Source organism: Chrysochloris asiatica, unplaced genomic scaffold (assembly GCF_000296735.1).
Source record: "Chrysochloris asiatica unplaced genomic scaffold, ChrAsi1.0 scaffold00122, whole genome shotgun sequence".
Lineage (NCBI taxonomy): Eukaryota > Metazoa > Chordata > Mammalia > Afrosoricida > Chrysochloridae > Chrysochloris > Chrysochloris asiatica.
Genome location: NW_006408640.1, coordinates 5,011,149 through 5,024,509, shown reverse-complemented (window position 1 = coordinate 5,024,509; position 13,361 = coordinate 5,011,149). Strand labels below are relative to the sequence as shown.

Genomic DNA, 13,361 nt, shown 5'->3' with positions numbered 1-13,361 from the left:
TACAAAGGCAAGAAGTGACTGGCTTACAAGCTTTCAAGAAGGAACCTAGTGCTAGGGAGCATGGCGGAAGGCAGAATCTCCAGTAGGTACTATTCAATCTGTCTAGGCTGAGCTGATGAAATGAGATACAGATGGGTAACTCGTGATACTGAAGTGAATAATGCTTATCAGGATGGATTATGAGGGTTGGAAATGCAAAGGTGGAAGTTTTGTAACAAGGAAGGGGTTGATTAATTCTCCAGGATAGGAGCGGAGGCCTCTGGGACCATAAATGGTGAAGAACTAAGAGCGCTACCCTACCCAGAGAAACAGAGATGCCTGAGATGGAGACAGAGATGATGACGTGGAGTGATGAAGCGACTGGGGACCTTGGACCCAGAGAGGGAAAGGGACTGTGGGCCCAAAACTGGGAGGAGGAGGGGGAAGTGTAGGAGGCGGGTTTCTGGGATATACCCTTTGGGTGGTTGATGATGCATGGAAGGGATTGTAACCCTGGCAGTGAGATGATATAAGATGGAATGAATGTAAAACTAAAGTTCTCCCATGTAAATTATCATAGAATTCACAATAAAACATTCCAAAAAAAAAAAAAAAATTCCTAAAGGGAGTTCTTTGGAACGAGAACCAGCAAGAAAAGACAACAACTAGAGATCTACAGATGTGACAATACCACCTGGAATTCAGTCGATAGATACCAGAGTTCAGAACAGAAAAAAATTACAACAATGAATTCAAAGAACCTGTGAAGCCAATTAAAGATAAAAATAGTAACAGTGTCACGAAGGTATAAATATAGGAACAGAGATCCAGGTGGTGAGGAGGTCTGGTAGATTACAGGATACAATAGACTGTCTTAAATGTTGGAAATGCTTAGTAAGACTATAGGGTAACTCCAAAGAAAGTTAACACTTCACAACTTACCATGAAAATGGAGATCCAAGTAGAACAAGGAAACATTAAAACTAAGAAGAAACTGAGAAGAAATAGCACACAAAAAAACATGATCTCAGCACAAGAAGGCATACAGGTCAAAGAAATAAACCGCACCACAAAAAATTAACATAATGACATCAATTAATTCATACCTATTGATAATTATGCTGAATGTCAGTGGATTAAATGCACCAGTGAAGAGACAGTGCAGAATGGATAAGAAAACAAGACCCTTTAATATGCTGTCTGCAAGAGACACACCTTACACACAAAGTAAAAAATAGACTAAAAGAGGATGGGAAACAATATACCAAGCTAATTGCAATGAAAAACGAGAAGGAGTGGCAATACTAATCTCAGATGCAATAAACTTTAAGGCAAAAATCAGCATAAGAAATAAAGGACACTTGTCTCATGATTAAAGGGTCAATTGAGCAAGACGATATAACCATAATAAATATCTATGCTCCCACTGAAAAAGCACCAAGATATATACAGTAAAGCCTCTTAGAATTGAAGAAAGAAATAGGTAAATCTACAATTATATTGGGATCTTTTAATACGCCACTTTTGAAAAGGGATAGAACAAATAGAAACTCGACAAAGATACAGTAGAACTAAACAGCACAATCAACCAACTTGACCTCATAATATGTACAGAGTGTTCAACCCAACAACAGCACAACTCACATTCTTTTCCTGTGCACATGTAACAGTCTCCAGTATTAACTGTGTGTTAGGTTACAAAGCAGGCCTCCATAAATTTTCAAATATCAAAATACTACAAAGCATATTTTCAAATCATAATGCTATCAAAGTAGAAATCAACAATAAAAAGACCAAGGAAATAAACTCAAGTACATGGAAACTGAATAACACCCTGCTGAGAAGTGACTGGGGGGTAGAAGTAATTAAATGTGAACTCAGAAAGTTCCTGGGTAGATGCTTCTTGGTTCCCATTTTTTTTTTTTTTTTTTCTTTCAGGGTTTTTATATATGTCTCCTGGTAATGCCTTGTTGCCTGCATGGTTTCTGCTGAGAAATCAGAGCTTAATGTGATTTGTTTGCCTTTGTAAGTAACACCTCTCGTTTCCTTGGTTGCTTTTAGGATTTCCTCCTTGTCTGTGATTTTGGAGAGCTTAATTATGATATGTCTTGGTGATTTTCTTTTGGTGTCTATCCGTCCTGGGGTTCATTCAGTTTCTTGGATGTTTATCTTCTCATCCTTCAAGATGTTATGGAAATTTTCTTCCAGAAGCTTCTCAGCCGTCTCCTCTGTGAACTTATCTGATTCTTCCTGTTCCAGAATGCCAATAATTCTTAAGTTATTCCTCTTCATGTTGTCCAACATGAATCTTCAGATTTTTTAAATTCTTTGTTTTGGCTTGCTGTTTCTATCTTAGCAGTAGTGAGAGACTTGTCTTGTAGCTCACTGTTTCTGGCTTCTATCTCTTTAATTGTACTCCTTTGTCCTTTCAGTGTATTCTCCATTGCAGATATTTTATTATTAATCATTTGGATCTTTTTTTGCAGGTTTTGAATGGATTCCAATGCTGTATGTATATGTATTTGATTGCTCCTGTAGCACTTTCCCGACTTCTTCCTTATTTTCCTCTACCTCTCTGTGAAGCATTTGAATTTGTCTCAGTATCACTTTCCTGAATTCCTTCTCAGGCAGATCCAAAGCCGCCTCCTATTGTATTGGGAAGCTATGCCTATCTCCAGCTCATTTGTCTCAGTTACTCTTGTCTGTTTCTAGACATGTGCCGAGATCTTTTGTTGTTTGGACATTTTCAATAGTTAGATGTGTTTCAATGATTGTATGTTGCTGTATTATTAAGCTTACTGAGTACCTTCTTGTGGATGTGTTCTGGAGATAGGCCTCCCTTTTCACGTCTTTTATTACTGAAATTCAAGTAATCTTAGCAAGTGTTGGCTATCTACTATGTAATGGGTAGCAGCTGGCATTGGCTCCTGCCTTGATGGTGGGGTATTATAGGGTGTGCTTGTAGCTTGGCTATGTGGCCAAAATTGCTGTCTCTTCTTGGGTAATGTAGGGAGAGCAAGTTCACTCCCCAAGGGAAAAAACAGAAACAAAAATAACAGCAAAAACTAAAATAAATAAAACTTTTAAAAGAAACAACAAAAGAAACCTGTAGCATATTAGTCCACTAATCTTTGCTGAGTAGATCAGTGTGCATGCACAGTAGACCGTCAGGGGTGGGTGGGGGTGCCCACTTATTCAGGCACCCCCTCTAGTCACTGCCGCAGAGATGTACAGACAGAAAATGAGAAATGAGTGGAAGAAAAATTGCTCACACTTTTATCTTTGATTATTGATTAGGTCTCTCCATATCCATAGCGTCCTTCTTGCTTTAGTGTGTTTTTAACAGATGTTGAGTTTACACACTAGTCCTCTATATAATAGTTGGTGTTTACTCTTGCCTTTTATGTTGGGGTTTTACAGGGTGCAAATATGGCTCAGCTGTATGGCCAGACCTGCTGTCCCATGTTAGATAAGGCAGGAATAAAAGCTTCCGCCCAAATAGGAGAGCCAAGTTCCGGGTTAAATCCCACCTAGTCAGACGTCATAAGAACCTACTGGAGGATTAGCCTTTGGACTTTAAGCTGGGACTTTCAGCTACTTCCTTTTTGTGCTGTGGGAAAATTGTGCCCTGTGTGTGCAAAGCTGGACCCTTTTTGGGTGCGCTCCCCACCTGCGTGGAAACAGCTGGGCTGGGCAGAGAGAGGGTGTGACAAGACAGACCACAGGAGTTGAAGGTAGAAAAGCGAGGAGAAGAAGAAGAACAACAAAATCACACCTTTTTCCATAATTTGTTGGGTGGTTTTTGTACCCTAGCAGCTGTTGCTTTAACTCTTGAATTCCACTCAGTGTCTTTCACCTTTTATATTTTTGTTTAGTAAAGATTCTTGTGATTTTTTTCAAAAGTGTTTTTTACTTTTCTTGTATCTCAATGTGATCAAATTGACGATATCAACTAAAAACAAAACAAAACAGGAAATTTAGGGACTGAGTATATGTTGGGGGAGGAGCAACTCAAAAAAGGAGGTTGAGAATGGTTATACAGTTCAAATGTTGTAATCATTGTCACTGAATTCTACATGTAGGAAGTGTTGAATTGGTATTTGTTCTGCTGTGTATTTCATTGCAACAACAAAAAACTGAATCTTTTAAAAAACATTAAGGATTCCAAAGAACTTTATTGTAGATGGATTTGTCTATAAACACCAAAGATAAAAACTGAAGAGAAATTTAAGTACTTACTGGTTAGAAACAATAGTAAAATTGTTATGTATTGGCATACATAATATATTAGGATAGCTGTTTTCCAAAACAAAAATATTTACATTAAGAAGGGTGCTTTATTTTTTGCAAGTATCTTTAATTGTAGACTTACTAGAAGATAGCCAAATTCTCCTTTCTGTTTCTAGCGTCAAAATGTTGAGATAGCAATTTTTATATAACCTTTGGAAAACTAATCTTTACTCTTGAGAATGAGAGACAAAAATATAAATAACATCTTAGTATTATTATGAAATGGAGTCCCTAGTGATGTAAATGCTTAACCTTTCAGCTACTAATCAAAAGTTGGTGATTCAAACCCACCCAGAGACAACTTGGCAAAGTCACAGCCTTGAAAACACTTTGTAGCAGTTCTACTTTCCATACATTGAGGTAACCATGAGTCAGAATTGACTCAACATCTAATAGTGATGACATTATTATTACTGTTACTTTGATGATGGTAATGGGAAGTAGTTCTGATTTATTCCCATTGGTGTTGAATCTGACTCATATTGACCCTATAGGAAAGACTAGAACTGTCTCAAAGAGTTTCCAAGGCTGTTATGGAAGCAGACTTAACATTTTTCTCATGTGGAACAGTTGGTGGGTTCAAAAGTCTTTAGCAACCAAGTGCTTAACTACTCTAACACCAGGGCTGATTCTGTACATCTCTTGAATTGATTTTGGAAATCATACTGTTTTTTATAAAGTTTTTATTGTGAATTATGTGTTAATTTATTACATGGGAGAACATTAGCTTTACATTCATCCTATCGTATTTTGTTTCATTGCAATTATCATAATCCCCTGCATGTATCATCAAATAACCAAAGGGTACACCCCACAGGCTTGGCCCCCGGCTGCCAGCACACAGCCCCTCTCCCTCCCTGAGTCCATAGTCCCCAGCTGCTCCTTCTGTCCACATCATCATCTCTGCCTCCATCCCTAGTGTCACTGCCTTCTGGGACAGGGTCTCGTATTTCACTTTTCTCTCTTGATGCTTCCAGGGATCTGCGTTCCTGGACTGAAAAATCAGCTGTTCCCCTCCTTTTGTTACCGAACTTAATTTTACCTTTCCAACACTCACTATCATACCTGATAGCAGTCATTCCCTATTGAACCACAGGAGTCATATCCACCTCACCTTTTATCAACCCCATCCAGACAGGTTGGAAAAAATTCAGTGGAGATTCTACCTTTCCCTGTATCCTCTGGAGCTAGCTTCCCTATTGAATGCTTGTAAGCCAGTCACTTCTTGCCATTGTAGTCCTCCCATTTTGGGTAGCCAATATCTAAGTTCCCCATCCCTGTCGACCCTGTGTACCAAGGGTGGGATGGGGGGAAGTGGGAATGATCCTCACTGTAAAGATTTGTCTGCTTGTTTGTCATACTGCATCAAAGTCATTGGTCAAGTTCATCCACTTGTAGTGAGTTACTCTCCACCCCCCTCCCCTTCTTTCTTCCTCTAGTCGTGTTGTGATCATCCAGCCATTGATGTCAGGTCAAATGGGTACTATATTGGGAATATATATATAAGAATTTATGGAAATGGAAACTAAAGGCATGGAAATGTCACATAATAATTTTAAAACGTGGGAAATTAAGACCAGTTGATCCTGAGGAATTAAAATATTTTAGGGGGATTTTGTTGTTGTTAAGTGCTGACAAGTCAGTTCCAACTTACAGCGACACTGTATAAGATTTTTGAGGAATAGCTGGTGGGTTTGAACTGCCTTCCTGTGATTAGCAGTCTAGTGTTTGTATTCTATAGTGCCAGACCAGGAGGAAAATCTGTGATAGGGTAATGCCAATACGCCTACAAGAAAGAACAGTTGAGGGAGATCCTGAGGAAAGCGAAATGGAGGGGTGTGTATCTAACTTAATGGTCTGCAACCTGGCCTACAGTGGGAAGATGGAGGAAATGAAGGAGAGGATCCTGGGCAATAAATCCCTGGCTAGTAAAATGGATCAGGACAACAGAACTGTATTGCATTGGGCATCCTCAGCAGGACATACAGAAATAGTTCTTGCTGCACCTTAAAGAGCCAGTGAATGATACAGATGATGCAGGTTGTACTCCTCTTCATATTGCTGTTTCTGCTGGCTGCGATGAGATTGTAAAAGCCCTTTTGGGAAAAGGTTCTCGTGTGGATGCTGTTAGTCAGAATGGCTGTACTCCCCTGCATTATACAGCTTCCAAAAACAGGCATGAGATTGCTGCCTTGTTGCTAGAAGGTGGGGCTAATCCAGATGCTAAGGACCATTTTGAGGTGACAGCAATGCACCGGGCAGCAGCCAAGTATAACTTGAAGATGATTTATATCCTTCTGTACTATAAATCATCCACAAATATCCAAGATACTGAGGGTAACACTCCTCTACACTTAGTCTGTGATGAGGAGAGAGTAGAGAATCAAAACTGCTGGTGTCCCAAGTAGCAAATATTTACATTGAGAATAAAGAAGAAAATACACCCCTGCAAGTGGCCAAACGTGGCCTGGGTTCAATACTTAAGAGAATGGTGGAAGGTTAAGCAGCTCAGGTTTTTACTTTGTATGTTTTGTGGTTTTCCCTATTGTCCTGGAAAAAATTTACTTGTGCATTCAAGACATCATCTGTGAATGTTTTCTTACCTTCAAAGTCTTATAAATAATAAATATTGTTCCTACTTATTACTTGTTTAAAGCTTACAATGACTTTCCAGACATTGAGTCACTGTTGAAATTGTTCTACTGTTGAATATTCTGTATTAAATTTTGGTTAAATTATAGTAAGTGATACTATGCTGTTGTGAGTCTTTAGCTCCTTTTCATGCACCTGCTCTCTCTTCCTAAGATACAGCACCACTAGTAGCACCAGGTCATTTATGCTGCCAAATGTTTCTAGATGGATTCTAGAATGTTTCTCCTTATGCTGAAACATATTGTAACTTGTTTTTCAGGCTCACTCAGGCCTATGCCAAAAATTTTGTTTTTGCACCTTGTTAAGTTGAATTTAAGGAGCTCTGGTAGCATAGTGGTTACGAATTGGGCTGTGAACCACAAGGTCAGAAGTTCAAAACTACCAGCTGTTCCGTGAGAGAAAAATGAGGCTTTCTGTTCCCATAAAGATTTACAGCCTCAGAAACCCTGTTCAGGGTCGCTATGGGTTGGAACCGACTTGACGGCACTTAACAACAAGTTGAATTTATTTTTGTTACAGGAGAAATCTATATATTTTTGTGGACCAAATTTTAAATTGGAGGACATGTACCCAAATTTTGCATTCATAAACAGTAAAATAAAAGCAGTAGGGGGAAAAAAAAGAACAGTTGATAACCACTATTATTCAGATTTACACATCAGCCACTAAAGCCAGTTATAATGAAATTGAAGAACTCCACTTACTTCTTTAGTCTGAAATTGATCAAACATACAATCAAGATGTACTGATAATTACTGGTGATTGGAATGAGAAGGTTGGAAATAAACAGGTAGGAATAGTATTTGGAAAATACGACCTTGGTGATAAAAGTAATACTGGAGATGCATGCTAAAATTTTACAAGACCAATAACTTACTCATTGCAAGTACCTTTTTTTTTAAACAACATATACTTGGACCTCACCAGATGGAATACACTGGAATCAAATTAGCTACATTTGTGGGAAGCGACACTGGAAAAGTTTAATATCATCAGCCCAAAACGGCCAGGGGCCAACTGTGGAACAGACCATCAATTGCTCATATGAAAGTTCAGACTGAAGCTGAAAACAATAAGTCAGCAAGATCCAAAATATGACCTAGAACATATCCCATCTGAATTTAAGAACAGATTTGATGCTGTATACACCAATAACCTAAGACCAGAACTGTGAGATGACATCAGAAACAGCATACATGAAGAAAACGAAAAGTTAGTAAAAAGACAGGAAAGGAAGAAAAGACCAAACTGGATGTCAGAAGAGACTCTGAAACTTGTATTCCAGCATAGAGATGCTAAAGCAAATGGAAGAAGTTGAGTAGTGAAAGAGCTGCACAGAAAATTTGAAAGGGCAGTTCTAGAAGACAAAGTCAAGTATTATAATGAAATGTGCAAAGTCCTGGTATTAGAAAAACAAAAGGAACCTTAAATGCTTAACATTTCCCAAGCTTAAAAACTGAAGAAAAAAATTCAGCTTCAATGTGCAATATTGAAGGATTCCATGGGCAATATATTGAATGATGCAGAAAGTATTGAAAGAAGATGGAAGAAATTACACACTGTACCAAGAAGAAGTGGTCAGTGTTCAGCCAGTTCAAAAGGTAGCCTGTGATCAAGAACTGATGGCATTGAAGGAAGAAGCTGCACTGAAGGTATTGATGAAAAACAAGGCTCCAGGAAGTGATGGAATACAAACTGAAATCTTTCAACATTCTGATGCAGCAGTGGAGGAGCTCACTCATCTATGCCAAGAAATTTGTAAAAAGATCCATATTTGTATGCATTCCAAAGACAGGTGACCTAACAGAAGGTGGAAATCATTGAACAGTATCATAAATACCACATGCAAGTAAAAGTTTGCTGAAGACAATTTAAAAATGATTGCCAGAGTTCATCGACAGGGAACTACCAGAAACTCATGCTGTATTCAGAAGAGGGCGTGGGTCTAGAGATATCATTGCTTTTGTCAGATGGATGTTGAATACAGAGGATACTAGAAAGATGTTTAATTGTGCTTTATTGACTATGCAATGACTGTCAACTATGTGGGTCATGACAACCTATGGATAATATTGAGAAGAATGGGTATTCCAGAACACTTGACTGTGCTCCTTAGGAACCTGTTACATAGACCAAGAAGCAGTTGTTAGAACAGAACAAGGAGATACTGAATGGTTCAAAATCAGAAAAGTTGTACTCTTCCTACTGTTTCACTATGTTTATCAATGTATACTGATCAAATATTCAAGAAACTGGATTATATGAAGAGGAATATGGTATCAGGATTAGAGGCAGATTCATTAACAGTCTGCAATATGTGGATGATATAATCTTGCTTGCTGAAAGTCAAGAGGACTTAAAATACTTATTGATGAGTAACCTTCAGTATGGATTACTCCTTAATGTAAAAACAAAAACAAAATCGTCACTACTGGAGCAATAAATAACATCATGAGTAAATGGAGAAAGATTGAAGTTGTCAAAGACTTCATTTTGTTTGGCTCCAGTATCAGCACCTCATGGAAGCAGCATTTAAGAAATCAAGCAATTTATTGAATTCTGCAATTCGACTAAACAAGACCACTTTAAAGTGTTCAAGAGCAAAGATACAAGTTTGAAGACTAAGGTTTGCCTGACCCAAGCGTGGTATTTTCAGTAGTGTCATATGCATGTTAAAGTTGGACAATGAATAAGGAAGACCAAAGAAGAATTGATTCATTTGAATTATGGTTTTGGATAATATTGAAAGAACCAAGGACTGCCAAAAGAACAAGTCTGTTGGAAGACATACAGCTAGAACTCTTAGAAGCAAGGATGGTGAGACTTTGTTTCATACTTGTGACATATGATTAGGAGGAACCAGTCCCTGGAGAAGGAGATATCTATCATCTTTAATTAAGTGGAGGATCAGCAAAAAAGAGGAAAAACCCCAATGAGATTGATAGGTACAGTGGTAGCAGAAGTGCCCTGAAGGATAATACTTGTGAATATGAAAATGGTGCAGGATCTGGCAGTGTTTTGTTTTGATGTGCACCTGTTCAGTATGAGTCGGAACCCATTTAATGACACCTAACAACAGTAAGGGAAAAAGAGGAAGAGTGGGAAAGAGTAGCAAGAGGATACATTGCAAAGTATGCCTAAGAGAGGAGAGAGTTTGCAATGTCAAATGCTACAGAGAGATTAATAGGAAAAAATGACATTGGATTTGTTAGTTAGGATGGTTTAGTAAAACTAGTTAAAATGGAGTTTTTGTGAACAGAAGACAGTGCTGGAGTTGATGAAAGATTTATATATTTAGTTTAATGTGTATAATATAAGCAAGGTTATATTTTAATCCATCTAAGCTGTTTGGTATCACTTTTTGGATTTCATTTTATAAAGCTAATCTCATTAAAGCTTTTAATCCTCCGTAATCTGGATTCTTGAGTTCTCAAGCATGTAGAGACAGAGCAAAATCCAAGCACTTTCCACTACCTTATTTCTGTTAAGTTGAAAACACGTATTAATCATTAAGTTGATGTAATAAATCAGAAGAAGAAATACAAACTAATAAATTCTTCATTTACTAATTGTTCTCCATTTCTATTTAGTAATACTTTATTTTTTTACAAGAGCACATGGTTGTTTGGCTATGAGTAGAATTCTTTTTGAGGTAATATGCTGCCATCCTTTGGGATTTCAGCGCAACTTGACATCAAAAATTGTTAATAGAGATAATTTTCTTCAGTTTAAAAAAATTAATATGTGAATTGCTTATTTGCTCTTTGGAAGAGGATGGGCTATAATATTCAGATTTTCTGTTTATATGCTATGTTCCTTCTGCTTTTTAACACAAAGAAGTTAGAAGGCCACGTGGGGAGGGATAAGGAAGACATGACTGTCTTCTTTTTTTTTCCACCTATGTTTCAGTGTATATTTGTATAATTGTCTTTTCCAAGAGAAAAATTGGGGTCCTGTTGTGGACTGTATGATAAGCACTGTATTGACAACCACAAGATTGGCTGTTCAAATCTACCAGCTGCTTCATAGAAACCCTGTAAAAGTTTGCTATGATTCAAAACCAACTTTACAGCACTTAACAGCAAGCGAATGATTAGTCTTAAAGCCAGCTTCTAGCTTCTACATGGGTTTTCTTCCCATAAAATTTTTAGCAAAGATCCTGTACTTTTGTCTTATAGTTTAATATGGCCCAGAGTATTGTTTTGCGATCATAAATAAATGAATAAAATAATTGGAACTAAAATTTGACTGAACACATCTGAGTAAATCATAGCTTTATATAATATTTGTATTCAAGAACATTTTACCTTCTAAGTGAAAGTGCTTGCATTACATCATGTAAAATCAAGTAGTCAGACTCTCATAAAAAATGTATACTCATTCGGAGGTCCCTGGAACCATCAAATGAGAAGAGCGGAGTTCAGGACCCTACCCAGAGAATCAGTGATGCCAGAAATGGAGGCAAAGATGATGAGATGGAGTGGCTGGGGACACTGGACTCAGGGAGGGAGAGGGGCTGTGTGCTGATGGCCGGGAGCCAGGCCTGTGTGGTGTATGTACCCTTTGGTTGTTTGGTGATGCATGGAAGGGATTGTAATCATTGCATTGAAATGAAATATGATAGGATAAATGCAAAGCTGATGTTCTCCCATGTAAACTCACATAATTCACAGTAAAAACATAAAACAAAACAAAACACCCAAACTTGCAGGTAACACCTATTTGACCTAGCCTCGACTAAATAATCAGAACTCAACTTGAGGAAGATTTAAAAAAAAAACCAAAACACATTTTTTGATAAAGGAATTGAGGGTAAATTGCAACAATTTGATGAACTTGACCTATGCTTATGGAGGTAGTAACTCTAAATAACCAACAGAGAGGGAAGGAGTCTTCACATCAAGTATCAATGCTATCCCTTCTGTACACAGGGTAGATATGGATGAGCAACTTAAGACATTGGCTACCTAAGATGATGGGGTGATAAAGGCATGAAGTGACTGGCTTATAAGCTTTCAAGGGGGAGCTTAGTTTAATAGTGTGTGTAGGAAGAAAAGAGTCCCCACTGAATAGTTTTCATCTTGCCTAGACAGGTCTAGTTAAAAGAGATAGGGATAAAATTCTTAAGATTCAATAATGAGTAATTGTTACCATGACTAATTGCAACCATCAAAATTGTAAAGCTAGAAGTTTTCTAACAAAAACGGGGAAGTAGTTAGTTAATCTTACAGTCTAGAAACTAAGGAACCTAGGATCATCAAGGGAGAAGAGCACAAGCAGAATTGGAGGCCCTATCCAGAGAAGCAGCAACACCATAGATGGAGGCAGAAATGGGGACATGGAGAGAGGGAGTAGCTGAGGATTCTAGATTCATGGGAAGAGAGGGACTAAGAGCTGGCGGCCAGGAGGCAGACTTGCAGAACGTGCCCTTTGGTGGTGTAATTTATTATATTTGCCTGAGTATTTGGTGTTTGTTTTTAAAAAAAACAAAAACATGTTCATTGTAGAAAAATTAGAAAATAAAGAAAGCAGAAATCACTTTTGAATCTGGCTTGAACCTGTGGAAATTCTCTCAGTGTGTGCTTGCAGCCGTTTGTGTATTTTAGTAAAACTTTACTTGCATGGGATATCAAAGAGATTGTCTGATGATTTCCACATTCCATTGGGTAACCTCTCTTTGGAATGGGCACAAATATGGATCTTTTCCAATCAGTCAGCCAGATAGTTGTATCCCAAATTTCTTGGCATAGATGAGTGAGTGCCTCCTGTGCCGCCTCACTTTCTTGAAAGATTTCCATTTTTATTCCATCAATTCCTGGTGCCCTGATCTTTGCCAATTCCTTCAATGCACCTTGGACTTCTTTCTTCAGTATCATTGGCTTTTAAGCATATGCTACCTCTTGAAGCAGTTGAACATGAGCCATTTTCTTTTGGTACAGTGATTCTGTGTATTCCTTCCATCTTCTCAATGCTTTCTGCATCATTCAATAATTGACCCAGAGAATCTTTCAATAACGAAAGTTGAGGCTTGATTTTTTTTCTTCAGTTCCCCCAGCTTGAGAAATGCTGAGCGTGTTCTTCATTTTTGGTTGTCTGATTCCAGATCTTTGCACATTTTGTTGTAATATTTGGCTTTATCTTCTTGAGCTGATCTTTGAAATTTTCTGTTCAGCATTTTGGACCTCCTCATTTCTTCCCATTGGCTTTAGCATCTCTATGCTGTAGAGCAAGTTTCAGTGTCTCTTCTGACATCCATTTTGACCTTTTTCTTCTTTTTTGTCTTCTCAATGACTTTTTGCTTTCTTCATATATGATGTTCTTTTTTTTTGTTTGTTTGCTTAAGGGTTTTTTTAATTTAAGGTTTTTATTGTGGATTGAGTGAAAGTTTGCAGGGCACATCATCAGTTTCATATTCAACAATTCATATAACTTGTTTCATT

General features: G+C 37.8%; 1 protein-coding gene and 1 pseudogene across 2 annotated transcripts in view; both read left to right on the top strand.

Annotated features, from left to right (window-relative positions):
* The window catches only part of ANKRD12 (ankyrin repeat domain 12), a 234,638-nt gene that overhangs the window by 27,814 nt on the left and 193,463 nt on the right, over window positions 1-13,361 (top strand). The window lies entirely within an intron of this gene.
* On the top strand, window positions 6,098-6,772 carry LOC102822351 (annotated as a pseudogene).